The 27737-nt window shown below is 41.2% G+C and overlaps 1 protein-coding gene and 19 non-coding genes across 21 annotated transcripts in view; all 20 read left to right on the top strand.

The window, feature by feature from the left end:
• The first annotated feature begins 364 nt into the window (after positions 1–364).
• Trnal-aag (transfer RNA leucine (anticodon AAG)) lies at positions 365–446 on the top strand. The gene has a single exon. It is a non-coding gene; the product is annotated as a tRNA-Leu (tRNA).
• A 426-nt stretch (positions 447–872) lies between these two features.
• On the top strand, positions 873–954 carry Trnal-aag (transfer RNA leucine (anticodon AAG)). The gene has a single exon. It is a non-coding gene; the product is annotated as a tRNA-Leu (tRNA).
• Positions 955–1380: 426 nt separating this feature from the next.
• On the top strand, positions 1381–1462 carry Trnal-aag (transfer RNA leucine (anticodon AAG)). The gene has a single exon. It is a non-coding gene; the product is annotated as a tRNA-Leu (tRNA).
• Positions 1463–1888: 426 nt separating this feature from the next.
• On the top strand, positions 1889–1970 carry Trnal-aag (transfer RNA leucine (anticodon AAG)). Its single transcript has one exon. It is a non-coding gene; the product is annotated as a tRNA-Leu (tRNA).
• A 426-nt stretch (positions 1971–2396) lies between these two features.
• Trnal-aag (transfer RNA leucine (anticodon AAG)) lies at positions 2397–2478 on the top strand. Its single transcript has one exon. It is a non-coding gene; the product is annotated as a tRNA-Leu (tRNA).
• Positions 2479–3399: 921 nt separating this feature from the next.
• On the top strand, positions 3400–3481 carry Trnal-aag (transfer RNA leucine (anticodon AAG)). Its single transcript has one exon. It is a non-coding gene; the product is annotated as a tRNA-Leu (tRNA).
• A 426-nt stretch (positions 3482–3907) lies between these two features.
• Trnal-aag (transfer RNA leucine (anticodon AAG)) lies at positions 3908–3989 on the top strand. The gene has a single exon. It is a non-coding gene; the product is annotated as a tRNA-Leu (tRNA).
• Positions 3990–4415: 426 nt separating this feature from the next.
• Trnal-aag (transfer RNA leucine (anticodon AAG)) lies at positions 4416–4497 on the top strand. Its single transcript has one exon. It is a non-coding gene; the product is annotated as a tRNA-Leu (tRNA).
• A 426-nt stretch (positions 4498–4923) lies between these two features.
• Positions 4924–4992, top strand: Trnae-cuc (transfer RNA glutamic acid (anticodon CUC)). Its single transcript has one exon. It is a non-coding gene; the product is annotated as a tRNA-Glu (tRNA).
• Positions 4993–5418: 426 nt separating this feature from the next.
• Trnal-aag (transfer RNA leucine (anticodon AAG)) lies at positions 5419–5500 on the top strand. Its single transcript has one exon. It is a non-coding gene; the product is annotated as a tRNA-Leu (tRNA).
• Positions 5501–5926: 426 nt separating this feature from the next.
• Positions 5927–6008, top strand: Trnal-aag (transfer RNA leucine (anticodon AAG)). The gene has a single exon. It is a non-coding gene; the product is annotated as a tRNA-Leu (tRNA).
• Positions 6009–6434: 426 nt separating this feature from the next.
• On the top strand, positions 6435–6516 carry Trnal-aag (transfer RNA leucine (anticodon AAG)). Its single transcript has one exon. It is a non-coding gene; the product is annotated as a tRNA-Leu (tRNA).
• Positions 6517–6942: 426 nt separating this feature from the next.
• Positions 6943–7024, top strand: Trnal-aag (transfer RNA leucine (anticodon AAG)). Its single transcript has one exon. It is a non-coding gene; the product is annotated as a tRNA-Leu (tRNA).
• A 921-nt stretch (positions 7025–7945) lies between these two features.
• Trnal-aag (transfer RNA leucine (anticodon AAG)) lies at positions 7946–8027 on the top strand. Its single transcript has one exon. It is a non-coding gene; the product is annotated as a tRNA-Leu (tRNA).
• Positions 8028–8453: 426 nt separating this feature from the next.
• Trnal-aag (transfer RNA leucine (anticodon AAG)) lies at positions 8454–8535 on the top strand. The gene has a single exon. It is a non-coding gene; the product is annotated as a tRNA-Leu (tRNA).
• A 426-nt stretch (positions 8536–8961) lies between these two features.
• Trnal-aag (transfer RNA leucine (anticodon AAG)) lies at positions 8962–9043 on the top strand. Its single transcript has one exon. It is a non-coding gene; the product is annotated as a tRNA-Leu (tRNA).
• A 426-nt stretch (positions 9044–9469) lies between these two features.
• Trnal-aag (transfer RNA leucine (anticodon AAG)) lies at positions 9470–9551 on the top strand. Its single transcript has one exon. It is a non-coding gene; the product is annotated as a tRNA-Leu (tRNA).
• A 426-nt stretch (positions 9552–9977) lies between these two features.
• Positions 9978–10059, top strand: Trnal-aag (transfer RNA leucine (anticodon AAG)). The gene has a single exon. It is a non-coding gene; the product is annotated as a tRNA-Leu (tRNA).
• A 1402-nt stretch (positions 10060–11461) lies between these two features.
• Trnal-aag (transfer RNA leucine (anticodon AAG)) lies at positions 11462–11543 on the top strand. The gene has a single exon. It is a non-coding gene; the product is annotated as a tRNA-Leu (tRNA).
• A 1378-nt stretch (positions 11544–12921) lies between these two features.
• LOC137296728 (cytospin-A-like) overlaps positions 12922–27737 on the top strand; it is a 40774-nt gene continuing 25958 nt past the window's right edge. The window contains exon 1 of one of the 2 annotated variants that reach the window (XM_067828589.1): positions 12922–13162. The gene's annotated coding sequence lies outside the window, so the exon portion shown is untranslated. Of the gene's footprint in view, positions 13163–26243; positions 26393–27737 lie in introns of those variants that run through there. The other variant, XM_067828596.1, reaches the window with a different exon arrangement.

The following is a 27737-nucleotide window of genomic DNA, read 5'->3' as shown; positions in this document are numbered from 1 at the left end:
ATCATGAGAGCAATTGTACCGTGAACATGCTTTTCGTCAACTCTTGATTTACACTACAAATGAAGATTACCTGACAAGCTTCAATCCCAAGAAAAGACCTTTGATTTCAGACAAGAAATAAAGAAAATTAATATTGAGGTTGGTGGTCTATTTACTCCAGCTTTTGTGGCAGGAGACGTCAAAAGGCACAATTCATGTGCTGAACATTTGGGGGCTCAGGCATGGACATGGCACAAGGTTTCAAGTACTGAGAATTTGCCGAATGTGGATGCCATAAGAGTTGATGTGCAGTCTGGCTGTTCCCGACAAGTAACGTAGACGTTATGGGAAACAGTTGAATAGAATCCGGTGCTTCTAATGTACGGGTAGCGTGGCCGAGCGGTCTAAGGCGCTGGTTTAAGGCACCAGTCTCTTCGGAGGCGTGGGTTCGAATCCCACCGCTGCCACACTTCTTTTGCTTCCTTAATCTATAGAAAATCATGTCTCCATGGCAATCGCAGCTTGGGCTATCATGAGAGCAATTGTGCCGTGAATATACTTTTCGTCAACTCTTGATTTACACTACAAATGAAGATTACCTGACAAGCTTCAATCCCAAGAAAAGACCTTTGATTTCAGACAGGAAATAAAGAATATTAATATTGAGGTTGGTGGTCTATTTACTCCAGCTTTTGTGGCAGGAGACGTCAAAAGGCACAATTCATGTGCTGAACATTTGGGGGCTCAGGCATGGACATGGCACAAGGTTTCAAGTACTGAGAATTTGCCGAATGTGGATGCCATAGGAGTTGATGTGCAGTCTGGCTGTTCCCGACAAGTAACGTAGACGTTATGGGAAACAGTTGAATAGAATCCGGTGCTACTAATGTACGGGTAGCGTGGCCGAGCGGTCTAAGGCGCTGGTTTAAGGCACCAGTCTCTTCGGAGGCGTGGGTTCGAATCCCACCGCTGCCACACTTCTTTTGCTTCCTTAATCTATAGAAAATCATGTCTCCATGGCAATCGCAGCTTGGGCTATCATGAGAGCAATTGTACCGTGAATATACTTTTCGTCAACTCTTGATTTACACTACAAATGAAGATTACCTGACAAGCTTCAATCCCAAGAAAAGACCTTTGATTTCAGACAAGAAATAAAGAAAATTAATATTGAGGTTGGTGGTCTATTTACTCCAGCTTTTGTGGCAGGAGACGTCAAAAGGCACAATTCATGTGCTGAACATTTGGGGGCTCAGGCATGGACATGGCACAAGGTTTCAAGTACTGAGAATTTGCCGAATGTGGATGCCATAAGAGTTGATGTGCAGTCTGGCTGTTCCCGACAAGTAACGTAGACGTTATGGGAAACAGTTGAATAGAATCCGGTGCTTCTAATGTACGGGTAGCGTGGCCGAGCGGTCTAAGGCGCTGGTTTAAGGCACCAGTCTCTTCGGAGGCGTGGGTTCGAATCCCACCGCTGCCACACTTCTTTTGCTTCCTTAATCTATAGAAAATCATGTCTCCATGGCAATCGCAGCTTGGGCTATCATGAGAGCAATTGTACCGTGAATATACTTTTCGTCAACTCTTGATTTACACTACAAATGAAGATTACCTGACAAGCTTCAATCCCAAGAAAAGACCTTTGATTTCAGACAAGAAATAAAGAAAATTAATATTGAGGTTGGTGGTCTATTTACTCCAGCTTTTGTGGCAGGAGACGTCAAAAGGCACAATTCATGTGCTGAACATTTGGGGGCTCAGGCATGGACATGGCACAAGGTTTCAAGTACTGAGAATTTGCCGAATGTGGATGCCATAAGAGTTGATGTGCAGTCTGGCTGTTCCCGACAAGTAACGTAGACGTTATGGGAAACAGTTGAATAGAATCCGGTGCTTCTAATGTACGGGTAGCGTGGCCGAGCGGTCTAAGGCGCTGGTTTAAGGCACCAGTCTCTTCGGAGGCGTGGGTTCGAATCCCACCGCTGCCACACTTCTTTTGCTTCCTTAATCTATAGAAAATCATGTCTCCATGGCAATCGCAGCTTGGGCTATCATGAGAGCAATTGTACCGTGAATATACTTTTCGTCAACTCTTGATTTACACTACAAATGAAGATTACCTGACAAGCTTCAATCCCAAGAAAAGACCTTTGATTTCAGACAGGAAATAAAGAAAATTAATATTGAGGTTGGTGGTCTATTTACTCCAGCTTTTGTGGCAGGAGACGTCAAAAGGCACAATTCATGTGCTGAACATTTGGGGGCTCAGGCATGGACATGGCACAAGGTTTCAAGTACTGAGAATTTGCCGAATGTGGATGCCATAAGAGTTGATATGCAGCCTGGCTGTTCCCGACAAGTAACGTAGACGTTATGGGAAACAGTTGAATAGAATCCGGTGTTACTAATGTACGGGTAGCGTGGCCGAGCGGTCTAAGGCGCTGGTTTAAGGCACCAGTCTCTTCGGAGGCGTGGGTTCGAATCCCACCGCTGCCACACCTCTTTTGCTTCCTTAATCTATAGAAAATCATGTCTCCATGGTAATCGCAGCTTGGGCTATCATGAGAGCAATTGTACCGTGAATATACTTTTCGTCAACTCTTGATTTACACTACAAATGAAGATTACCTGACAAGCTTCAATCCTAAGAAAAGACCTTTGATTTCAGACAAGAAAGAAAGAAAATTAATATTGAGGTTGGTGGTCTATTTACTCCAGCTTTTGTGGCAGGAGACGTCAAAAGGCACAATTCATGTGCTGAACATTTGGGGGCTCAGGCATGGACATGGCACAAGGTTTCAAGTACTGAGAATTTGCCGAATGTGGATGCCATAAGAGTTGATATGCAGCCTGGCTGTTCCCGACAAGTAACGTAGACGTTATGGGAAACAGTTGAATAGAATCCGGTGTTACTAATGTACGGGTAGCGTGGCCGAGCGGTTTAAGGCACCAGTCTCTTCGGAGGCGTGGGTTCGAATCCCACCGCTGCCACACTTCTTTTGCTTCCTTAATCTATAGAAAATCATGTCTCCATGGCAATCGCAGCTTGGGCTATCATGAGAGCAATTGTACCGTGAATATGCTTTTCGTCAACTCTTGATTTACACTACAAATGAAGATTACCTGACAAGCTTCAATCCCAAGAAAAGACCTTTGATTTCAGACAAGAAATAAAGAAAATTAATATTGAGGTTGGTGGTCTATTTACTCCAGCTTTTGTGGCAGGAGACGTCAAAAGGCACAATTCATGTGCTGAACATTTGGGGGCTCAGGCATGGACATGGCACAAGGTTTCAAGTACTGAGAATTTGCCGAATGTGGATGCCATAAGAGTTGATGTGCAGTCTGGCTGTTCCCGACAAGTAACGTAGACGTTATGGGAAACAGTTGAATAGAATCCGGTGCTTCTAATGTACGGGTAGCGTGGCCGAGCGGTCTAAGGCGCTGGTTTAAGGCACCAGTCTCTTCGGAGGCGTGGGTTCGAATCCCACCGCTGCCACACTTCTTTTGCTTCCTTAATCTATAGAAAATCATGTCTCCATGGCAATCGCAGCTTGGGCTATCATGAGAGCAATTGTACCGTGAATATACTTTTCGTCAACTCTTGATTTACACTACAAATGAAGATTACCTGACAAGCTTCAATCCCAAGAAAAGACCTTTGATTTCAGACAAGAAATAAAGAAAATTAATATTGAGGTTGGTGGTCTATTTACTCCAGCTTTTGTGGCAGGAGACGTCAAAAGGCACAATTCATGTGCTGAACATTTGGGGGCTCAGGCATGGACATGGCACAAGGTTTCAAGTACTGAGAATTTGCCGAATGTGGATGCCATAAGAGTTGATGTGCAGTCTGGCTGTTCCCGACAAGTAACGTAGACGTTATGGGAAACAGTTGAATAGAATCCGGTGCTTCTAATGTACGGGTAGCGTGGCCGAGCGGTCTAAGGCGCTGGTTTAAGGCACCAGTCTCTTCGGAGGCGTGGGTTCGAATCCCACCGCTGCCACACTTCTTTTGCTTCCTTAATCTATAGAAAATCATGTCTCCATGGCAATCGCAGCTTGGGCTATCATGAGAGCAATTGTACCGTGAATATACTTTTCGTCAACTCTTGATTTACACTACAAATGAAGATTACCTGACAAGCTTCAATCCCAAGAAAAGACCTTTGATTTCAGACAAGAAATAAAGAAAATTAATATTGAGGTTGGTGGTCTATTTACTCCAGCTTTTGTGGCAGGAGACGTCAAAAGGCACAATTCATGTGCTGAACATTTGGGGGCTCAGGCATGGACATGGCACAAGGTTTCAAGTACTGAGAATTTGCCGAATGTGGATGCCATAAGAGTTGATATGCAGCCTGGCTGTTCCCGACAAGTAACGTAGACGTTATGGGAAACAGTTGAATAGAATCCGGTGTTACTAATGTACGGGTAGCGTGGCCGAGCGGTCTAAGGCGCTGGTTTAAGGCACCAGTCTCTTCGGAGGCGTGGGTTCGAATCCCACCGCTGCCACACCTCTTTTGCTTCCTTAATCTATAGAAAATCATGTCTCCATGGTAATCGCAGCTTGGGCTATCATGAGAGCAATTGTACCGTGAATATACTTTTCGTCAACTCTTGATTTACACTACAAATGAAGATTACCTGACAAGCTTCAATCCTAAGAAAAGACCTTTGATTTCAGACAAGAAAGAAAGAAAATTAATATTGAGGTTGGTGGTCTATTTACTCCAGCTTTTGTGGCAGGAGACGTCAAAAGGCACAATTCATGTGCTGAACATTTGGGGGCTCAGGCATGGACATGGCACAAGGTTTCAAGTACTGAGAATTTGCCGAATGTGGATGCCATAAGAGTTGATGTGCAGCCTGGCTGTTCCCGACAAGTAACGTAGACGTTATGGGAAACAGTTGAATAGAATCCGGTGTTACTAATGTACGGGTAGCGTGGCCGAGCGGTTTAAGGCACCAGTCTCTTTGGAGGCGTGGGTTCGAATCCCACCGCTGCCACACTTCTTTTGCTTCCTTAATCTATAGAAAATCATGTCTCCATGGCAATCGCAGCTTGGGCTATCATGAGAGCAATTGTACCGTGAATATGCTTTTCGTCAACTCTTGATTTACACTACAAATGAAGATTACCTGACAAGCTTCAATCCCAAGAAAAGACCTTTGATTTCAGACAAGAAATAAAGAAAATTAATATTGAGGTTGGTGGTCTATTTACTCCAGCTTTTGTGGCAGGAGACGTCAAAAGGCACAATTCATGTGCTGAACATTTGGGGGCTCAGGCATGGACATGGCACAAGGTTTCAAGTACTGAGAATTTGCCGAATGTGGATGCCATAAGAGTTGATGTGCAGTCTGGCTGTTCCCGACAAGTAACGTAGACGTTATGGGAAACAGTTGAATAGAATCCGGTGCTTCTAATGTACGGGTAGCGTGGCCGAGCGGTCTAAGGCGCTGGTTTAAGGCACCAGTCTCTTCGGAGGCGTGGGTTCGAATCCCACCGCTGCCACACTTCTTTTGCTTCCTTAATCTATAGAAAATCATGTCTCCATGGCAATCGCAGCTTGGGCTATCATGAGAGCAATTGTGCCGTGAATATACTTTTCGTCAACTCTTGATTTACACTACAAATGAAGATTACCTGACAAGCTTCAATCCCAAGAAAAGACCTTTGATTTCAGACAGGAAATAAAGAATATTAATATTGAGGTTGGTGGTCTATTTACTCCAGCTTTTGTGGCAGGAGACGTCAAAAGGCACAATTCATGTGCTGAACATTTGGGGGCTCAGGCATGGACATGGCACAAGGTTTCAAGTACTGAGAATTTGCCGAATGTGGATGCCATAAGAGTTGATGTGCAGTCTGGCTGTTCCCGACAAGTAACGTAGACGTTATGGGAAACAGTTGAATAGAATCCGGTGCTACTAATGTACGGGTAGCGTGGCCGAGCGGTCTAAGGCGCTGGTTTAAGGCACCAGTCTCTTCGGAGGCGTGGGTTCGAATCCCACCGCTGCCACACCTCTTTTGCTTCCTTAATCTATAGAAAATCATGTCTCCATGGCAATCGCAGCTTGGGCTATCATGAGAGCAATTGTACCGTGAATATACTTTTCGTCAACTCTTGATTTACACTACAAATGAAGATTACCTGACAAGCTTCAATCCCAAGAAAAGACCTTTGATTTCAGACAAGAAATAAAGAAAATTAATATTGAGGTTGGTGGTCTATTTACTCCAGCTTTTGTGGCAGGAGACGTCAAAAGGCACAATTCATGTGCTGAACATTTGGGGGCTCAGGCATGGACATGGCACAAGGTTTCAAGTACTGAGAATTTGCCGAATGTGGATGCCATAAGAGTTGATGTGCAGTCTGGCTGTTCCCGACAAGTAACGTAGACGTTATGGGAAACAGTTGAATAGAATCCGGTGCTTCTAATGTACGGGTAGCGTGGCCGAGCGGTCTAAGGCGCTGGTTTAAGGCACCAGTCTCTTCGGAGGCGTGGGTTCGAATCCCACCGCTGCCACACTTCTTTTGCTTCCTTAATCTATAGAAAATCATGTCTCCATGGCAATCGCAGCTTGGGCTATCATGAGAGCAATTGTACCGTGAATATACTTTTCGTCAACTCTTGATTTACACTACAAATGAAGATTACCTGACAAGCTTCAATCCCAAGAAAAGACCTTTGATTTCAGACAGGAAATAAAGAAAATTAATATTGAGGTTGGTGGTCTATTTACTCCAGCTTTTGTGGCAGGAGACGTCAAAAGGCACAATGCATGTGCTGAACATTTGGGGGCTCAGGCATGGACATGGCACAAGGTTTCAAGTACTGAGAATTTGCCGAATGTGGATGCCATAAGAGTTGATATGCAGCCTGGCTGTTCCCGACAAGTAACGTAGACGTTATGGGAAACAGTTGAATAGAATCCGGTGTTACTAATGTACGGGTAGCGTGGCCGAGCGGTCTAAGGCGCTGGTTTAAGGCACCAGTCTCTTCGGAGGCGTGGGTTCGAATCCCACCGCTGCCACACCTCTTTTGCTTCCTTAATCTATAGAAAATCATGTCTCCATGGTAATCGCAGCTTGGGCTATCATGAGAGCAATTGTACCGTGAATATACTTTTCGTCAACTCTTGATTTACACTACAAATGAAGATTACCTGACAAGCTTCAATCCTAAGAAAAGACCTTTGATTTCAGACAAGAAAGAAAGAAAATTAATATTGAGGTTGGTGGTCTATTTACTCCAGCTTTTGTGGCAGGAGACGTCAAAAGGCACAATTCATGTGCTGAACATTTGGGGGCTCAGGCATGGACATGGCACAAGGTTTCAAGTACTGAGAATTTGCCGAATGTGGATGCCATAAGAGTTGATGTGCAGCCTGGCTGTTCCCGACAAGTAACGTAGACGTTATGGGAAACAGTTGAATAGAATCCGGTGTTACTAATGTACGGGTAGCGTGGCCGAGCGGTTTAAGGCACCAGTCTCTTCGGAGGCGTGGGTTCGAATCCCACCGCTGCCACACTTCTTTTGCTTCCTTAATCTATAGAAAATCATGTCTCCATGGCAATCGCAGCTTGGGCTATCATGAGAGCAATTGTACCGTGAATATGCTTTTCGTCAACTCTTGATTTACACTACAAATGAAGATTACCTGACAAGCTTCAATCCCAAGAAAAGACCTTTGATTTCAGACAAGAAATAAAGAAAATTAATATTGAGGTTGGTGGTCTATTTACTCCAGCTTTTGTGGCAGGAGACGTCAAAAGGCACAATTCATGTGCTGAACATTTGGGGGCTCAGGCATGGACATGGCACAAGGTTTCAAGTACTGAGAATTTGCCGAATGTGGATGCCATAAGAGTTGATGTGCAGTCTGGCTGTTCCCGACAAGTAACGTAGACGTTATGGGAAACAGTTGAATAGAATCCGGTGCTTCTAATGTACGGGTAGCGTGGCCGAGCGGTCTAAGGCGCTGGTTTAAGGCACCAGTCTCTTCGGAGGCGTGGGTTCGAATCCCACCGCTGCCACACTTCTTTTGCTTCCTTAATCTATAGAAAATCATGTCTCCATGGCAATCGCAGCTTGGGCTATCATGAGAGCAATTGTGCCGTGAATATACTTTTCGTCAACTCTTGATTTACACTACAAATGAAGATTACCTGACAAGCTTCAATCCCAAGAAAAGACCTTTGATTTCAGACAGGAAATAAAGAATATTAATATTGAGGTTGGTGGTCTATTTACTCCAGCTTTTGTGGCAGGAGACGTCAAAAGGCACAATTCATGTGCTGAACATTTGGGGGCTCAGGCATGGACATGGCACAAGGTTTCAAGTACTGAGAATTTGCCGAATGTGGATGCCATAGGAGTTGATGTGCAGTCTGGCTGTTCCCGACAAGTAACGTAGACGTTATGGGAAACAGTTGAATAGAATCCGGTGCTACTAATGTACGGGTAGCGTGGCCGAGCGGTCTAAGGCGCTGGTTTAAGGCACCAGTCTCTTCGGAGGCGTGGGTTCGAATCCCACCGCTGCCACACTTCTTTTGCTTCCTTAATCTATAGAAAATCATGTCTCCATGGCAATCGCAGCTTGGGCTATCATGAGAGCAATTGTACCGTGAATATACTTTTCGTCAACTCTTGATTTACACTACAAATGAAGATTACCTGACAAGCTTCAATCCCAAGAAAAGACCTTTGATTTCAGACAAGAAATAAAGAAAATTAATATTGAGGTTGGTGGTCTATTTACTCCAGCTTTTGTGGCAGGAGACGTCAAAAGGCACAATTCATGTGCTGAACATTTGGGGGCTCAGGCATGGACATGGCACAAGGTTTCAAGTACTGAGAATTTGCCGAATGTGGATGCCATAAGAGTTGATGTGCAGTCTGGCTGTTCCCGACAAGTAACGTAGACGTTATGGGAAACAGTTGAATAGAATCCGGTGCTTCTAATGTACGGGTAGCGTGGCCGAGCGGTCTAAGGCGCTGGTTTAAGGCACCAGTCTCTTCGGAGGCGTGGGTTCGAATCCCACCGCTGCCACACTTCTTTTGCTTCCTTAATCTATAGAAAATCATGTCTCCATGGCAATCGCAGCTTGGGCTATCATGAGAGCAATTGTACCGTGAATATACTTTTCGTCAACTCTTGATTTACACTACAAATGAAGATTACCTGACAAGCTTCAATCCCAAGAAAAGACCTTTGATTTCAGACAAGAAATAAAGAAAATAAATATTGAGGTTGGTGGTCTATTTACTCCAGCTTTTGTGGCAGGAGACGTCAAAAGGCACAATTCATGTGCTGAACATTTGGGGGCTCAGGCATGGACATGGCACAAGGTTTCAAGTACTGAGAATTTGCCGAATGTGGATGCCATAAGAGTTGATGTGCAGTCTGGCTGTTCCCGACAAGTAACGTAGACGTTATGGGAAACAGTTGAATAGAATCCGGTGCTTCTAATGTACGGGTAGCGTGGCCGAGCGGTCTAAGGCGCTGGTTTAAGGCACCAGTCTCTTCGGAGGCGTGGGTTCGAATCCCACCGCTGCCACACTTCTTTTGCTTCCTTAATCTATAGAAAATCATGTCTCCATGGCAATCGCAGCTTGGGCTATCATGAGAGCAATTGTACCGTGAATATACTTTTCGTCAACTCTTGATTTACACTACAAATGAAGATTACCTGACAAGCTTCAATCCCAAGAAAAGACCTTTGATTTCAGACAGGAAATAAAGAAAATTAATATTGAGGTTGGTGGTCTATTTACTCCAGCTTTTGTGGCAGGAGACGTCAAAAGGCACAATTCATGTGCTGAACATTTGGGGGCTCAGGCATGGACATGGCACAAGGTTTCAAGTACTGAGAATTTGCCGAATGTGGATGCCATAAGAGTTGATATGCAGCCTGGCTGTTCCCGACAAGTAACGTAGACGTTATGGGAAACAGTTGAATAGAATCCGGTGTTACTAATGTACGGGTAGCGTGGCCGAGCGGTCTAAGGCGCTGGTTTAAGGCACCAGTCTCTTCGGAGGCGTGGGTTCGAATCCCACCGCTGCCACACCTCTTTTGCTTCCTTAATCTATAGAAAATCATGTCTCCATGGTAATCGCAGCTTGGGCTATCATGAGAGCAATTGTACCGTGAATATACTTTTCGTCAACTCTTGATTTACACTACAAATGAAGATTACCTGACAAGCTTCAATCCTAAGAAAAGACCTTTGATTTCAGACAAGAAAGAAAGAAAATTAATATTGAGGTTGGTGGTCTATTTACTCCAGCTTTTGTGGCAGGAGACGTCAAAAGGCACAATTCATGTGCTGAACATTTGGGGGCTCAGGCATGGACATGGCACAAGGTTTCAAGTACTGAGAATTTGCCGAATGTGGATGCCATAAGAGTTGATGTGCAGCCTGGCTGTTCCCGACAAGTAACGTAGACGTTATGGGAAACAGTTGAATAGAATCCGGTGTTACTAATGTACGGGTAGCGTGGCCGAGCGGTTTAAGGCACCAGTCTCTTCGGAGGCGTGGGTTCGAATCCCACCGCTGCCACACCTCTTTTGCTTCCTTAATCTATAGAAAATCATGTCTCCATGGCAATCGCAGCTTGGGCTATCATGAGAGCAATTGTACCGTGAATATACTTTTCGTCAACTCTTGATTTACACTACAAATGAAGATTACCTGACAAGCTTCAATCCCAAGAAAAGACCTTTGATTTCAGACAGGAAATAAAGAAAATTAATATTGAGGTTGGTGGTCTATTTACTCCAGCTTTTGTGGCAGGAGACGTCAAAAGGCACAATTCATGTGCTGAACATTTGGACATGGCACAAGGTTTCAAGTACTGAGAATTTGCCGAATGTGGATGCCATAAGAGGTGATGTGCAGCCTGGCTGTTCCCGACAAGTAACGTAGACGTTATGGGAAACAGTTGAATAGAATCCGGTGTTACTAATGTACGGGTAGCGTGGCCGAGCGGTTTAAGGCACCAGTCTCTTCGGAGGCGTGGGTTCGAATCCCACCGCTGCCACACCTCTTTTGCTTCCTTAATCTATAGAAAATCATGTCTCCATGGCAATCGCAGCTTGGGCTATCATGAGAGCAATTGTACCGTGAATATACTTTTCGTCAACTCTTGATTTACACTACAAATGAAGATTACCTGACAAGCTTCAATCCCAAGAAAAGACCTTTGATTTCAGACAGGAAATAAAGAAAATTAATATTGAGGTTGGTGGTCTATTTACTCCAGCTTTTGTGGCAGGAGACGTCAAAAGGCACAATTCATGTGCTGAACATTTGGGGACTCAGGCATGGACATGGCACAAGGTTTCAAGTACTGAGAATTTGCCGAATGTGGATGCCATAAGATGTGATGTGCAGCCTGGCTGTTCCCGACAAGTAACGTAGACGTTATGGGAAACAGTTGAATAGAATCCGGTGTTACTAATGTACGGGTAGCGTGGCCGAGCGGTCTAAGGCGCTGGTTTAAGGCACCAGTCTCTTCGGAGGCGTGGGTTCGAATCCCACCGCTGCCACACCTCTTTTGCTTCCATAATCTATAGAAAATCATGTCTCCATGGCAATCGCAGCTTGGGCTATCATGAGAGCAATTGTACCGTGAATATACTTTTCGTCAACTCTTGATTTACACTACAAATGAAGATTACCTGACAAGCTTCAATCCCAAGAAAAGACCTTTGATTTCAGACAAGAAATAAAGAAAATTAATATTGAGGTTGGTGGTCTATTTACTCCAGCTTTTGTGGCAGGAGACGTCAAAAGGCACAATTCATGTGCTGAACATTTGGGGGCTCAGGCATGGACATGGCACAAGGTTTCAAGTACTGAGAATTTGCCGAATGTGGATGCCATAAGATGTGATGTGCAGCCTGGCTGTTCCCGACAAGTAACGTAGACGTTATGGGAAACAGTTGAATAGAATCCGGTGTTACACACTTCTTTTGCTTCCCCAATCTATAGAAAATAGAAAATCAAGTCTCCATGGCAGTCGCAGCTTTTCAGGTAAAGAGGTTATGGGAAGCAATTGAATAGAATCAGGGATTACTTATGTACGGGTAGCGTGGCCGAGCGGTCTGAGGCGCTTGTTTAAGACACCAGTCTCTTCGGAGGCGTGGGTTCGAATCCCACCGCTGCCACACTTCTTTTGCTTCCCCAATCTATAGAAAATAGAAAATCATGTTTCCATGGCAATCGCAGCTTGATTTAACATGAGAGCAATTGTGCCGTGAGTATACTTTTCGTCAACTCTTGATTTACACTACAAATGAAGATTACCTGACTAGCTTCAATCTCTAGAAAAGACCTTTGATTTCAGACAAGAAATAAAGAAAATTAATATTGAGGTTGGTGGTCTATTCACTCCAGCTTTTGTAGCAGGAGGCGTCAAAAGTCACAATTCATGTTCTTTAAATTTATGACTCAGAGATGGACATGGCACAAGGTTTTACTTACTCAGAATTTGGCGATTTGGGATGCCATAAGATGTGATGTGCAGCCTGGCTGTTCCCGACAAGTGTCGTAAAGGTTAATTAATTAGGTTATTGAATAGAATGAGATGTTATATATAGTAAACATGATGAGTGATGATGAAAAAACATCAGTTATCAACACTGAACTGCTCAGACCTGTAGAGAGATGGCATTAGAGTATGAGGTAATGCGGGGCAGCGATAATGTAATGAACAGAGCATTTCATTATACAATAGCGGATATACTAGCCCTTTTAAATGAAGTATGACCAATCTAGGGTCTTTGCATTTATTAATGCACGCATCAACAAATCTTGTGAAGTGCTTTATATAGTCGTATTTTGTTTGTAAAATCAGGGATACTCTACAACGATATAGGCTCCATGGTAAAACAATCTTGTTTCGCTTGATTTCTTAAAAATGTTGAATTGATGACACTAGAGTGATGGTGAAGTGACTGTATTTCGTTCCCCTACCATTTCAGTATTTATATCTCTGCGCGATTACTAATGCGCATCTCTAACCGGATGTCAGATTTTGAAAAATCAACATAGACAAAAATCCACCAAATGTTGAAAATATGTCCAGGCAAGATTAATTGTGCATTTGGAAATATGTTATTCTTGGTTTGTGGCACGTTATACTGACATTGATGGCTTGTTGAAGGTGAGTAATTTCTGAGCTCGATATTCGCTGTCGCTGTCTGCTACTCCAAAAGCTGGACTTGTGCCTGCTGATATAAACAAAGATGCAAGGAACCTTGACAGGATATATGGCATTGTCTTTGCATAAGTGAGCATGGACTATTTTTGCTAGATGGCACCGTAGGTTGAATTGACATTGTATTTCCTGTGCTTTGGAGGTGGATTGTGTAATTATTCCGATGCAGCACGTTAGCGAAAGTGACACTGAGAACTATGAGGTTTGCGTTTGAAACTTGAAATGGTTTTAGCATTCAAAGACTCCGTGAACATTATACATATTTTCTCTGTAAATTACAATATCATCATTTCTCCCATTATCTGATATGACTGTAGTGTACCATCTGCACTAATTGGCTCCTACCGTAGGTCGTGGTTCAAGCTGCTTTAATCATGTTAATCGTGTTCCTAGTCTATCTATGGGCCACTGTAGGTTTCCTTCGGCCGATAGCTTTATCCTACTGTGATAATTGAGGTGCCAAGTATTTTTTTTATGTGAATAATGTAGCAAATCCAGAGTTCTAAAATGGTACTGGGGTCTCTTGAGCAGATATGTGTATGTTTCTCAAATCCAAAATGACTTTGCCTTGCTGGTTTGTATGAGTACATCTTGTGCAGTACAGAATTAAAGCATACAGAGCACCATGTATCATTTGGGTACCAAGTATTTTTTTGCATGAAGATTGTACCCTAAACAAAATCAGGGGAGTAATGCACTTTGGCGCACTTTTTCCGACTTTTTTCGGATGGATATACTCGCACCAAAAGTAAGCCAACCTTAACCTTTACTCACTAACCCTAAGGATCTAGAATTGGGGTCCCCAAGGGCTAAGGATACAGCAGCGCACTCATTAGCAAGCGCTCAACAGTTCCCGAGTAGTGCGCCCGGTAAACTGCACTCTAGCCAAAATCAGAATTACCAGATGGTACTGGGGTTTCTTATGTAGATATGTGCATGTTTCTCAAATCCAAAATGATTTTGCTTTGCTGTTTTGTATGAGTGTATGTTTTGCATTACAGAATTACCATATATAGAGCACTATATATGATCGTTTCCTGTAGCACCCTGGAATGTAATCTCATGCAATATGACAACTGCTATTTAGAAAATTAAAATCTTCAGTTTTGAAAGGCGGTGAAATGTTGAAAGATCTTTGTTGTATATCTGTGCCTGCTGTATGTAGTAGTCAAAACAATATCTGAATCACATGCTGGGATTCGAACGAGAGACTTTCTTATCAGATGTCGGACGCCTTGTCCACATGACCAAAGAGGTTAACCTTGTCAGGGTAAGGATGTCATCTGTGGGATGACTCCATGCACTGATACATGTAGCTGAATGTAGCTGACAACATCTTATAATGCGACTCAGGGTTTGTGCTATAGCTATGTCACCTCTGTGTGCCAAATACATTAAATTATAAATTGAAGGATATATGTACATTTGTATCAGTTTTGTCTTTACTTGAGAGACATGCCTACTGAGCAAATGTAGCAAATGTAAGTAGTATGATGATGGTGGGTAATCTAGCATTTATTTTTTGTGACAGCTCCTTGGGTAAAGAGTGATAAGTCATTTAGCTTCAAGCTTATGTGGCTAGTTCAGTCATTAACGTTTGGCTGTTTAAAACAAGGGAAAAAAGCATATCATGTAAAGTGAAGCACTATTCCCAGATTGCTTGCACATGGACCATGATCTTTTTATCACACTGTAAACTCAGAAGTCAAGTTTCATTGCTTGGTAATGAAATAAAAATAAAATAATCTTGAAAGCTGTTCGCTGTCAACTCTAATGTCCAAAGCCCTTTTATTCACAATCAAGTGTCTCTGCAGATGAAAGATACAAACTTCACCATACACATTTTTGATATAGATATTTAAAGGGTATTTGTGTATATAAGTGTATATGTACTACTGCACACTATTGAATTTCACCTTAATTTAATATAATTTATATATTTATATAAGGGTATGTATAATGTGTCAACATGCTTGATGGAATGGATAGTCTGAACTACACTTGATCATTTCATATCACTTTCAAAAAGCTGGAGTAATGCTCATGACTGCCAAGTGCAGTTTAAAACTGGAAACTAAGGCTTGTTTTATTTATGTCTCAGGAATTTTAACCGTTACTCTTATCACATTCCTCAAAATGAACTAAGTGATAAATCCAACATGCAATCTCTACCCTTTGTTTGTTGTCAGTAATGTTACTGTTTTGCCTCTCTTCTTGTTGTTAGCTTCCTTCTTATAGCAACAGTATTACATAGTGGAGGGAGATGATGATGACACTTATCATGCTTATACTAGCAGCTAGCAGTGTGGGCTCCTGGAATTGACCAACCTGTTAGCTGGTTAGTAGTCACCTAATTTTGCCAGCTGAATATTTAATCATGTTGACTGGCATTTCACTGTCAATATTTATTTAGTTTCACTTCTGTATACTTGTCTTTTGTCATAGTGACCTCCCTTCTTTTACACACTTGCTGTTAGTGCTGATCCAGCTATCATTAACACTGACTTGTTGCTTATTACATAAAATAAGATAAATATTTGGAGTTGTAACCGTTGTAACTAGTGTAAGCTAAACCTGTAAAACTTGAAGAGGGTAACATAATGTTATGTATTACATGGTAGCATGGTTAATGTCATGACAAGAATGGTCTGATTAAAACCAGAGGTAAACTGACAATGATGAAAGTGAATTTGTCAACAAGCACATCAGTGCCAAAGGTTATTATGTCAAATATGTTGTGATATTCTGCAGTGAGCTCCTTTTAAGATGGTTGACAAACATGTGGAACCTGTTCTTTGCCTGTTACTTGCAAATATACATTATTCAGTCTTCATTCCTTGTTTCTCATGAAGCCAAACACTCTTGTATCGATATTTGATGTATCAAACATTTAAACATTCAAACATGCGTTTGCTTCAAAGTAAAAGTTGGTTTCCTGCAGGAGTGCTGTGGTAGCCATGTGGTTGAAGTGCCTGTTCATTACGCTGAAGACCTGGGTTCAAACCTCTGCATGGGCATAATGTGTAAAGCCCATTTCTTGTGTTCTTGGCCCCTGCTACGATGATCCGTGAAGGTCCAGGGTAGAATAGGCCAGTTCCCAATTGCGCAGATTGATGCTTATGCTGTTGATCACTGGATTGTCCGGTTCAGACTCAATTTTGATGCCGCCATGTAGCTGGAGTAGTGCTGAGTGCAGCATAAGACTAACCTCTCTCACCCCGCCGTGGTATTGTTGACATATGGCAAAAGTGGTGTAAACTTAACTCCCTCATTCACTCTTGTTCGTTGCATATTCCTTCTATGGTCCTTGCTTAACTTCGGAACTTTCAGCTTGGACTGAATAGTGTTTGACTGTTTGTACCAAGGCTCAAATTACAAGGATGGGATTTCTTCATCTGTGTTCACAAGGTTCATGAAGCTGTTCAAATATTGCTTTGAAAATGTAGAATTATCTGTTTGATCGACTCACTTCTGAACAAGTAGCATGATATTTGACTTGCTGATGTGAATGGTTTATTTACTTAAGAAACATATACTGCAAGATGTGCACATGCCAAATCTCTTTCATCAACAGCTTAGCCATGTTAGCTATGTACATATCCTGGACAAATTTGAAATAACCTATAATGTAGTAATAGAAGTTCTCTTTCAATAGATCATTAGATGTGTATAGTTTGCTGAAAGTTTTCTTTTTCTTCAGTAAGTCTGTGCACTGTTAGGGCCTGCGTCACTTTTAACAATCTTTGGTAGTTGTACAGCCCTTGTTGTAGGGTCACAAACAAACTTGGGCATTGTACAATCTTCAGAAGGTGAAAGGCTTTGACTATTTGTATGTTTGAACAACTCCGTGTTAGCTCATGCTGGAGTCTTTAAAGAAAGTAGTGTTTTTTTCCCACCCAGGTCTGGCAGTCAAATATCAGTATAGTGTATAAATCTCACAGAGGCCATGTTGGTGCAAGGGGTTGCAATCAAATGCCATGATTTTTTTTCACAGTGCAGGGGACAAATGTCAGTCTAGAGGGTTTTATTGCATCTATTTTTGATCAAGTTGAAGATCAGGATACTGTTTGTACACATGTGGCTGATATTGACTGCTGATGAACAGTGAACACCAGCTTGTTGAAGTGGTTACCTGAATTTGGAGCCAGTAAGTCAAATACTTGTGCAAGATGTCTTTGCTTTATTCCTGTCAGTATTTCAACTATTTGTGATATGATAATGAAAATAATGTATGCAGGGCCTAATTAACATGATTAGTAATATGTTTCTTATCCTAAAAAGTATCTGGTAAGCTTTCATTAACATGATCATGATGATAAAACAACCACATTGTTATTCTTGATGAGGTTGCAATGGAAACATTAACATACATTCTGTTGATGCCATCTTGTGTTGACAGATGTATACAGCTGTGTGGAAGACATTCCTCAATTACAGAAAGAAATAAGAAATTAATTTAGTCAGATGTTTAGAAGGACCTTGCCAGACAGTTCTAATGGGCGAGCAGATGATGTTGGGCACCCTGCTTGTAGTAGTTGTAGAAGGGGATATGTTTGGCCTGCTTGTCTAAGGTGCCCAATTTGCTGTTCAGAGTAGTGTCCCCTTGGCATGCAAGAAACCAGTTAATGTGGATTTGCCCTGACTATTTTTGCAGATATTTCGACAACACACATGTATGCTGAATTTTCAACACATCAATATGTACTAATGCTGGGGGTAAAAAATATGTTGAAAAGCCACTTGCAACAGGGCAAGTGACTTCAAGAAAGTAACTTGTCCTGACTAATTTTCAACTTGTCCTGATTTTATGACACAGTGTTTACTGGACTATTCAGTGAAGAGTGGTACATTTCACTCTCTACTACTAGCTCGACTTTGTTATTATTGTGAACTTAAATAGTTTCATTATGAGCTGATATGAAATTTAATCCAAGATTATTTGCAGTTTCAAACCATAAGTGGAAATTATCTAGTTGGCCAAGTAAGATACCATTATTTGATTGCTCGAAATGATAACTGACTTGTCCCAGACAGCGGGCGATGGGATTTTTGAACTTCTGTAATGTCACATAAAATGTGTAACCCAGTTTCTCTGGTTACAAACTGCGTAATTAAGAACTTTACCCTTTTTATGTTAAGCTCATTTTCTGTTAGCTTTAGCTATTATCTCACAAGATGTCCCTGTGTTATAATATAATCACAAATATGGTATCATTTTTACCTAGGCTACAACCTTGACCTTTCACAAAATCAATTTTGCATCAGTTTCATTTGCATGCTGTCAACAAGGATACATATTGTCCAATAGTAGACTGAGTGGAGCACAGTGGTGTAGTGGTTATCATGTTTGCCTCTCACGCCAAAGGCACAGGTTTGAATCCCGATGGAGACACCAATATTTGTGACCTGTGTCTCAAACTGTATTATGTCCCTGGGCAAGGCACTTCATCCACATTGCACTCTGTCCACCCAGCTGTTTGAAATGGCTACCTGAAAAGCGAATGTACGGACCTATACGGTCACACTTAAGCACTTAGTAGCAGCTTTGAAAGTACAGTTTCGTCAGGGTAATAATGTAACACCAGAAAGCAACATCGCCTTGGATTCTAGGCGCTAAAATTAACATTATTATTATTATTATTATGTTTTACAGATTGGGATAGAATGCAGCAGAGAGGGTTCGAGTGATCCTGGCACACTCAATCTGATAAAGGATCATCTGATAAATAAATGTGAAAAAGTACACAATAAAATTCTATCATGAAGAGCCTCCACATTAATCAAACCCCGACCTCCAGAATTGATTGGCATATATAAACGATTAAGAGAGGAACGAGGGTGGTGTGCTCTGTTATCAGACAAGATCCTTCTGGTCAGGCGGTCAAGACTCTGGATGTCTTGTTTGGTCCTATCAGCTACTCCAAAGGAATAGAACAGGACTGGCACAGTGAAAGTATTGGTGGCTTTGATCTTGTCTTGAGCATTTAGCTCTGAACTCCAGATTTTCTTTAAATGAGATTTATACTTGGCCCGAAGTTTATTTTGAGTCTGGGCATTCTGGAGCTTGTCTCGAACTTTCATTCCAAAATAGGTGTATGCCTGATTTTCCACAAGATGCTCAATAACTCCGCCCTCTTGTAACTTGACCGATCCATCATTAGTTACCTTGCCACGTTTCAAAAAAAGAGCATTACATTTGTTGAGTCCAAATGTCATGCCAATGCCATTAGAAAAGGACTCGACAAGGAGAACCTGTTCTTTCAAATTGGTATCTCCTTTGGAAAGGAGCTCGGTTTTATCCTTGGAGAAGAGAGGAGTAAGAGGTGTTGGGGTCATCTGTGCTGAGGAGGTCTGGGATGGTAGCCCTCCTCCCTATTGAGCAGGAAACTAAAGGGATTTAACGACAGACAAAAATGCAAAGGACTGAAGGAGTGCCCCTGAAATATTCCACTTCTGAATGGAATAGACTCCGAAGTCTGCACATGCCCTTATGAGTATTTGAGTATTTCAAATTGAGTTGACCAGCAACTCACTAAAGACTTGAGTAAATCAAGCAGTCGCTCAGGAAGGTCAATACAGTGAAGAGACTTCCGAATCCATTTGTGAGGTACAGAGGCGTGTGCTTTTTTGTAGTCAATCCAGCACATAGAGATGTTGCGGTGATACGTTTAGCCTCTTCCATGATCATTTTCTGTACAAGAAGTTGATCTTTGCACCCCCAACATCCCTTTCTCGCCCCCTTCTGCTCCCTGTAAATTATGTCATTGGAGGAGCAGTAGGATGACACAAGGTTTGTCAAACACCCTGTGAATAATTTGTATTGAGTATTCAAACATGTGATAGGGCGGAAGTTTTTGGGATCTGTCAAGTCTGCTTTCTTGCGGAGAAGTATTGTGCGACCTTTGCAGAACCATGGAGGAACATCACCTGTGTCCACAAGAGAATTGAAACAGTGGAGTAATGGTGTTTGGACACAGGGGAACAGTTTCCAATACTGTATTAAAATGCCATCAGGCCCTGGAGCTGTATTAGATTTGGGCTTTTTAAAGACACTTCTCAGGCAATCTGGTGCGATGTAACAAGCAAACAACCTAGTTACCTTTTCATGCATTGCATGGCGATAATCACTGACCCATGGTGCCTCCAGGTTACAGTCGCTAGGTTTAGACCACAACTGTTTCCAGAACCTTTCATTGGCATCCATGGGAGTTTATTTTGTTTGATAAATTTGTTTTTCTTTTCCCATTTTTTCTTTCTTTGAGTCCAAATTTTTATTTTTGCCTTAAGGGAATCGACTTTTTGGATAAGTACCTTTTCTTTTGTTGTCTTGTTTTGTGATTTTAATTTTCTCCAAATTGCCTTTTGTCATTTAGACATGGGATTCCCTGATGATCTTAATTTCAGGCACAGTTCTATCCAGGAAATATATTTTCTAGTTTCTGTTAATTTTTACTTGAAACTGTTTTTTCCTTGGTGTATTGTTCTTATTGTTAAAAGACTTTTCTTTGGAAACTGTGTGAATTTCCTCCAAGGGTCGCATGGCAGCATAGACGCAGCAATTGACCTCTTGTAATGAACAGTTCATAGAAAGTTTTAGTGATATAATTTCATTTAGTATATCAATTTCATTTTTGGGAAAAGACATGTTTAGTTGTTTAATTGGCCTCCGTTTCTCTTAAGGTAAATCACAACTTTCCTCATAAATAGAACTAAACAAAATACAAACAGGATTTTCGGAAAGGTCTGCAACTGAAGAAGAGGAAGAATGAGGGTCCAAAATTTCGAGGCCAATTTTGTTGGAAGAGTTTCCGTCAACAAGAGGAAAGAGGTTGACACGGACGTCCATCAGAAGTTTTGGGTCAGCAGCCACTTGAGTATTTTGCTCTTGCAAAGGTTCCTGACAGACACCAGTTGTGGGTTGAACTTGCTCACGAGGCCTGAGATGTTATAGCCGCCGCAGTTGATCTCGGAGATTTTGCTTTGTCAGGTAGGCATATATGGGCATGGCATTGTCCCAATGCAGCTTCAGCGACTTGCCATTGATGGATGGATTATCAGGCCATCCAGTCGCCTTTGCACACTCAAGTAGTGTGGATTTTAGATGTTCTGACCAAGATATTCATGATCGGGTTCTGTGCCTACCCCTGGGGCAAGTCCTATCTCCAGTAAAGTTGATTTGACTACTGGAGGAAGGCTGACTGGGCTGCAGAATTAAAAGATCCCAGTAGAAAACCAGCTTTGGGGGGTCAGCCCTAACTGGGTGATGTATGTTCAAGGAATAAAATTCCCCTGTCTAGGCCCACTGCGAAGATGTGTACATCAGACCCTTATTATTATTATGTTTTACAGATTAAGATAAATATGCAGCAGAGAGGGTTTGAGTGATCCTGGCACAGCTCAGGGCCCTCGCCCCCTCTACACACAGCGCAGACAGCGAATGGGACTCCTCCCAGGAAACACTGCCTAGTCGAACCCACCAAGAACTTTTCTGAGAATATGAAGGCACCCCAACACTGCAGCCTTCTGCATTACTCTCCTGATCTGTGCCAAGAGATCAGGAGGTACCAAACCAAGGACATCAAGAACATTGGAGTACTTTGGATGCAAGCGACAAAATACCTATCAGTTTGCCATTGATATTGTAACATAACTGAAGGGTTTGAGCTTACCCAGACAACTGTGTACCAGTAGTGGTGGCAGCAGTCAATAGTTAACATGGTTATAGATATTGTCAGGTACTGTAGACTGGTGACAGACAACCATCTTGTACATCACTGTACATAGACCTACAATCAGAAACATAACTGAAATTTGATGTTCATCTTGGGATTGTTATAAAGGGGGATGTTTCATCTACTGTGTTTAAGATATGATAGGGTGTTGCTGTAGCTTAGCTTAGTGGTTAAAGTGTTTGCTTATCACACCACAGATTAGGGCATGATTCCCTGCATGGGTACAAGGTGTGAATGCTATTTCTGGTGTCTGTGATATTTCTAAAAGTGATGTGAGACTAAACTCATTCACTCCTGTTCCATGAAGCTGACGTGTAGCGATATAAATGGAGTATTGCTGAAAGCAGTATACAGGTGAAATCCAGCACACTCAAGTGAAATCAAGTTGGACTTGCATATCAGTGTAAGCATTCCACTCACTGATTACAAATACAAATCATGTTCTTTACCATGATGCTGGAATTTGCTGTCTAAGTAAACTTATCCTCAGTACTTTTCGTTACACTCCACCACAGTCTGACAAAACCTTATGGGAGGTAACCTTTGAGATTGACCAATCAGAACACAGCTTACCAAATCGCGAAAGTGCACATTCGCAGATCCCTTATGAACTTTTTGTCTCGAAAAAGTTCGTACCCGAACGATTCCGAATGCTATTTAGCGTACGATCGCTTCCGGGTGATGCACACGGCGTACAGCCATGACAACAGTGAGTAAACAGTCGCTGAAAATAGTGTTTTTGACAATATTCAAGGATGTTATTTTGCGGAAATATTAGCTTATGGTAACCATGTCAACAGAAACCCCAAAGCGTATATACTGCAGGTCAAATAACTGTGTTATATGCTGATTTTGTTTGTGGAGAGATCTGTGTCAGTGACCTGAATATTTTGAAAGTCCCTCCAATCCCTAAATAGTAGCTGTTGTCTGATTGGTTGAATGTATTTAACGGTCTCGCATTTGACTGGACTGTCATTGATTGCTCAAAGGTTACCTGATGCGACCTTCTACTAGGTTTTGTTAGACTCAGTGGTGTAGTGTAACGGAATACACTGAGACGAAGTTTACTTAGACTGCTGGAATTTGATGCTGAGTCATTGACGCTCCAAATATGATCTCAGAATGTACCTCTTTTTGGTAGTGTTTATAACTATAAGTACTGAAGGTAAGTTTTGTATTCACTTTACTCAAGAATGCTAAACTATGTCTTTTTTCAAAACATGAAATAAAACTTAAGGTATGTCATAATTTGAAGTTTGAATGTGGCTGTTGTTCGCACTCACTGGACCTGGAGACTTGTTCTTAAATATGAAAATTAGGGGACAAGAAACGCAGATTATATTGTAATTCAAGTTTAATATCAAAGGCTAGAAAGAATCAGTACTTGACCAGATCTGTTTCATTGGAATATTGCTATAAAAAAGAATATATAAAGTACTAATCACAACTGTGTCTATTATGTAGACATAAACCTGGTAAAGGACATGTAACTTAGAATAAGAGCTGTGGCCTGTAACCAGCTGTGCATTTATATGTCTGACATAAACCTGATAAAAGAACCAGTCACTTACAATGGGAGATATGGCCTGTTACATGTTGTACATTTATCTGTATCACATTTACTCACATTTTGCCTAAAGCCTCTAAGCACTGCTACAAGGAATTCATTAATTAATTCATTCATGTTTTGTTGCATTTTTGATCATTTTAAGCATATTAACTTGATCTTAATGATAAGGCAGAATTAAAGGGTGACTGTGATAGGCCATTTCATATAATTGGTAGTACATGACTGACTGTTCCCTTCTTATGGGAATGTTATCCAAAACACTTATTGTAAATGCTCAAGTATTAATGCAGATATGATTTTATCACGATTATCTTGGATACTGTTGGTTGGTGTATGAATAACTGCATCAGTGATCAATGTATTAGAACATGCCCATAATGAATTACAGTATAAATGACATGCTAGTTTCACCTTACACATCCTGGCCCTAAGTCTTAGAGGGCCAGTCATGATAGGGCTAACAGTATAACCTGTGATTGATTTCTTACACAAATAACAGGTGATTAGCTACACACTCCCCTCCATGTCATTTTATCAGGTCAATTACATAAAAATGCAATCTGTCAATCAATAGATTAGTTAGGTCACATGGTACAGACGTGTTGTGTAATGTTGCAGTCAGCAGCATGGTAAGTGGGGTTGATATATTTGGGGAATGTTCAATGATCCATTAACAAATTTAATGATGTTTATTGAGGCATGTTAATAGGCTGTGTTAAGTGATGTGAAATAGAGTTAACTTCTGTCATAGAGTATAATGATGTTTCAGGGAGCGAACTGTCATTAAATTGTTATGTAGAAAGATGGTAGTAAGTATCACATTGTGTGTTACGTGTAGTCCAGCTGTGATTCACTTGCATTTTAGTTGAATTGAGCTGTATTCTTTGAATGACATGGCCTTCAGAGTGGAATATGTACAAAACATTTTTTAAAAGTTTTTCTTATGAGGACCTATTTTGTTTACCTAAGTGAGCTATGCAAAAGTATAATCTGCATTACTTGCAATGTACCTTATAATATTGGTATTAGGCAATTACTTGATATGTTTGTTATTTCATGATGTTAACACAAAATAATCATTGCTATATATATATATATATATTTGTGAAAAATATCATATTCACCTTATGGTTTATTCCTTGCAGCTCTATTATATTGTCTAAGGATGACATTTAACCTCTGGGATCCGTGAAGAGGCAGGTTAGAATTGATCTTCAGTAACACATGCTTGTCACGAGAGGCGACTAACTGGATGGTGTGATAGGACTTGCAGATTTGGTTGACACATGTCACTGTGTTCCAGTTGCATAGATCGATGCTGATGATGTAGATCTCTGAATTGTCCGGTCCAGACTCAAATGTTTACAGACCTCTGCCATATATTTGGAATAATGCTGACTGTGGCGTAAAACTAAACTCATTCATTCATTCATTCATTTAACCTCACTGGCACTGTAAGACAGGCTTCATGACACAAGTTTTGTGTGGCATAGATAGCACCCAGGCTCACATTGCCATGAACTGAGCTTATCATTACAAATATCCAGACGCTGACACCAAATCTTGTGGAAATGACGTCACTTAACACATTGTAGTGGTTAACCTCAAATGGTTTTTGCAACAGCAGGTATTGGTTGTACCATTTTGCCTTGAACTAGCTTGAATACTGACACAAGGAACTGTTGTGTTTGCTGATAAACCTATATGGTTAGATTATATACAGTGAAATCAATACACTTTATATGAAAAGCTTTGGTTAGCCATGCTAGAGAAAGACACTGTCACCAAGCTGGATAGTATTGATTTGTAATACATTGCAAGACACCAATATTTCACTCTCTGCAACAGATGAACACTAGAACATTTCCCAGACAGTTCATTAGTTGCATTGTTTGACCACAAGGTACAAAAGTGTGATAGGTTGTCTTACTATGCTGGTATGACAGTATCAGAATTGGAAACTTTATTTGCTGAAATGTTACAATAATCATTTATGTAAGAGTGAAATGCATTAGATGAGGTTTGTTCCTGATGACTAAATATGATGAAGAGTTGGCACTTACACCACTTATTTGTTTTCAGTGTGGTGATGTTCCATGGTAGGGTGGGTATAGGTTTGATCCATGAAGTGTGAATACATCTGTTGCAGTTCCATCATGGTTATTTGTTTTGTGTTTTATGAATTTGAACAAAATCACATATCTGCTTTTATTACACAAGATGGTGTCTTTTTCTGAGAACCGAGTCTGTCTTAACTTTAAGCATGTTAAAGGGGTTAGCATGTTGCAGATGAGCAAGGTCCTTCATAGTTGTGACTGTATACAGTTAAAAGGGTAGGGCGTTGTTGTTTGCTGTAGACTAATAATAGATGCTAGGTACTTTCTTTCTACTCTATTTATGCTTTAGAAATAAGTGGGTGATCTTCACCGTAAGGAAACAGTAAATTAGATTAGGTAGCTACTACACCAGAATTCCTGGTCATCTAAGCATGTCCGTGTGGATTTCTTGATAGTTATGCTTCAGCCTTCTTCCTTCAAATCAGCAAGTGTCAGTTTCAGTGTAATACAGACATATCACTATGGTCTTTGTATATGACCCAAGTTCATTCTAGCCTGCCAATAGACCAGTTTCCTGGACAGTGTACCTTGAGACTCTGCCTGTGTTTTGAATGCTTGAGTGATCACCAGCCATCACACCTGTTACATCGGTTGTTTAGCATATGCAGGGACACACCAGGCTATCAATGTCTATATCAGGCCGATTTCATTCTGAGATAAATGTCTGCCTGTGTAATAAGTAGCTAGACCAGCTGTTGATGTTATGTGGATTTCACATCGAACTTGTCATGTGGTTAGAAGAACTTGGATATGTCTGGTAGGTAAATGTCAAAAACAAGTCTGTATGTCTCAGGTGTTTATTTCTTGTTTTTTACTTTGGGTATGAATAGCTGTGTACATTTCATGCTGTGACTTATTTTCTTTTTGTGCTCTTCATGCACTGTCTGTCTGTTGAGGGGTGTTTTGAACACTACATTGTACCATGCAATATTAATTCTGAGTTGCGGTTATTCTATACACAAGTACTGAAGAATTGATTTCATGCTATTGTGTAATGACGCAACCTTGGTTGATCTGTTTGAATTGCATCTAATGGGATTGTCATGTTCAGATAGCAGTGCCTTAGAATGTCTTTGCATATTAATTGCCCTATGTATGTTCCTACTGAGGACTAGTGACGTGGCTGGTGGTAAATATTTATTAGTTCAGTGAAGTAGACCTAATTGCTTATGGATGCTGGGCAGTGTGACAGCAGGCATTGCTGCTGAATAGAAACAGGTTGGTACTGGTGATAACTGCTTAGTTTGCAACAAGTTGGTACTGGTAATAACTGTTTAGTTTGCTTGTATTTCACGATATATCCTGCCATGAGCAATATTCTGTTTTGTACAGCCGAGGGTGGTTCCTATGCTTGTATTTCACAAGATATATCCTGCCATGAGCAATATTCTGTTTTGTACAGCCGAGGGTGGTTCCTATGAATATCCACTATATAGAAACGATTATACTAATGCCTGTGACAGTAATTGTGAGTGTGTGAATCATCGTAATCATCAGGATCAATATGACATAGTGTGCTTGCCTTTCATTCAAGTACTTTACAAGCTGACATGGTTTCAATATGTCATACAGACCCTCAACCAAATATACTCACTGCAGCGGATGAGGCTAGAAAATACAGAAAGTCTCTTCACTCCTTTTGCTTTTATTTAATTTTAATTAAAGTACTTTTCTGGAAAATATGTTCATTTCAGAGACAAGCTGTTAGCCTATCCCTCCTATTGTATTTGTACTTGGAGATGTTTTCAACTTTCACCTGCTATAGATGTCAGTTTGTTAACATGCTCTTATGATATGTCACCACGCAATTAAGTTTTTCCATCCTTCTTGCTTAAAGTGTAAACCCTTTACAACTTCACTGGTTGTTTATGAAAGTGCGAACATTCTGTCCTCTGAACTGAGAATGTTCAAACCACAGTAGCTTGTGAAAGTAGAAAATTGCACAAACTGACATGGCTATGATGGATTGAGCTGATGTCAGACTACTGATTGATGTCAGTCCATGTTAGAGAGAACTAGCTGTCAAAACACCACTGTAATACAACTAATGAAACAATAGAGGTTACCAGATCTTGATGGTATGTTGTAAACAAGCTTCTTGT

Source organism: Haliotis asinina, chromosome 1 (genome assembly GCF_037392515.1).
Source record: "Haliotis asinina isolate JCU_RB_2024 chromosome 1, JCU_Hal_asi_v2, whole genome shotgun sequence".
NCBI lineage: Eukaryota > Metazoa > Mollusca > Gastropoda > Lepetellida > Haliotidae > Haliotis > Haliotis asinina.
Note: the sequence above shows the minus strand (reverse complement) of the source record. Positions and strands in the feature narration are given on the sequence as shown.